Here is a 1,472-nt window from a genome sequence, read left to right on the forward strand (position 1 = left end):
TCAATTTTTACCAACCCTACATTTTTGTACCAATTCCTACATTTTGTTATTTAAAAAAATCTTTGCTGTATAATATTATTTAAGAAGTATCCTGTAACGTCCTCTCTAAACATGTTTTTTCAAGCCACAATTCACCTCCAGGAGCTGCTGGTAATAATTACTTTACTATATAATCAGTTTCAGTGATTAGCCCACAGTCAGATATTATGTACGTCAATATAAAGAATACATGAAAATCATTAAATATTGCACTGTCAGTATATAACTAACTGGAACACATGTTTACGAAAAACTCGCAAAATAAAACAGAAGAGGTAGAGGGCCAGTTGTGGCGTGAAAATTTACTGAGGTCAAAACATAAAGTACATTTTAATAATAGTTTACTGAAAAAAATCTCAAACTTCACAAATATTGAAAATATAACAATAACGGAAAGCCAGGAAACGAAACACTTTATGACAAGAAAACCTTGCAGTACAAGGAGTTATCGAAGAAAAACTCAATAAAAACACAAAAATCGACTTAATGCCAAATGACAAATGTCATCAACAATCGCAGTACAAATGAGTTATAAATCAAGCCAAATTAATCCAGAATTACTCAACAGCTCGTGTTGAACAGTATGATGAACTTAGCACCTGCTAAACTGACTCAAGGTCCAATTAAAGGTAAGTTTCATTGGTAAGCCAAAATATTTTAAGTAACAAGCAGGTGCAGTACAGTACACTACAGTTAACAAGATAATGATGCAACGCCAATCCAAAGTGGTAACTCTGAGAACACCAAGAACAGTTACAAACTAAGAACGTAAATACACTAAGAAAAAACAAAATGACGCACCACAGAGGAATTATCTGAATTGAATGGGATGGAAATTCCTGGAAATGATGTATATGGACAGGTGAACAAATGATTACAATTTCAGAAAAATAGGATGATTTATTCAAGAGCAAGAGTTGATCCACCTTTGGCTCTTGTCCAAGCACTTATTGGGCTTGGCATGATTGATACGCGTTGTTGGATGTCCTCCTGAGAGATATCGGGCCTAATTCCGACCAATTGGTGCGATAAATCGTGAAAATCTCGAGCTGGTTGGAGGGCCCTGCCAATAATGTTTCAATCGTTCTCAACTGGAGAGACATCGGCAACCTTGCTAGCCAAGGCATGATTTGGCGAGGACGAAGTAAGCAATAGAAACTCTCGCCGTGTGCCTGTGGCCATTATCTTGTTGAAATGTATTCCCAGGATGTCGTCGACGTACCGCTGTCCCGCAAGGGTGCCGCAAATGACAACCAAATGGATGGTGTTATGAAAGGGAAGGGCACCTAAGATGATTACTCTCGGTTGATGGGCCGTATGGCGAAAGAAAGTGAGGTTGATGTCCCATCACTGTCCGGGACGTCGCCAGACACGTCTTCATTGGTCACTGGAGCTCAGTTCGAAGCTGAACTCATAACTGAAGACAATTCTAC

The sequence above is a fragment of the Schistocerca serialis genome, chromosome 2 (genome assembly GCF_023864345.2).
Source record: "Schistocerca serialis cubense isolate TAMUIC-IGC-003099 chromosome 2, iqSchSeri2.2, whole genome shotgun sequence".
Taxonomy (NCBI): domain Eukaryota; kingdom Metazoa; phylum Arthropoda; class Insecta; order Orthoptera; family Acrididae; genus Schistocerca; species Schistocerca serialis.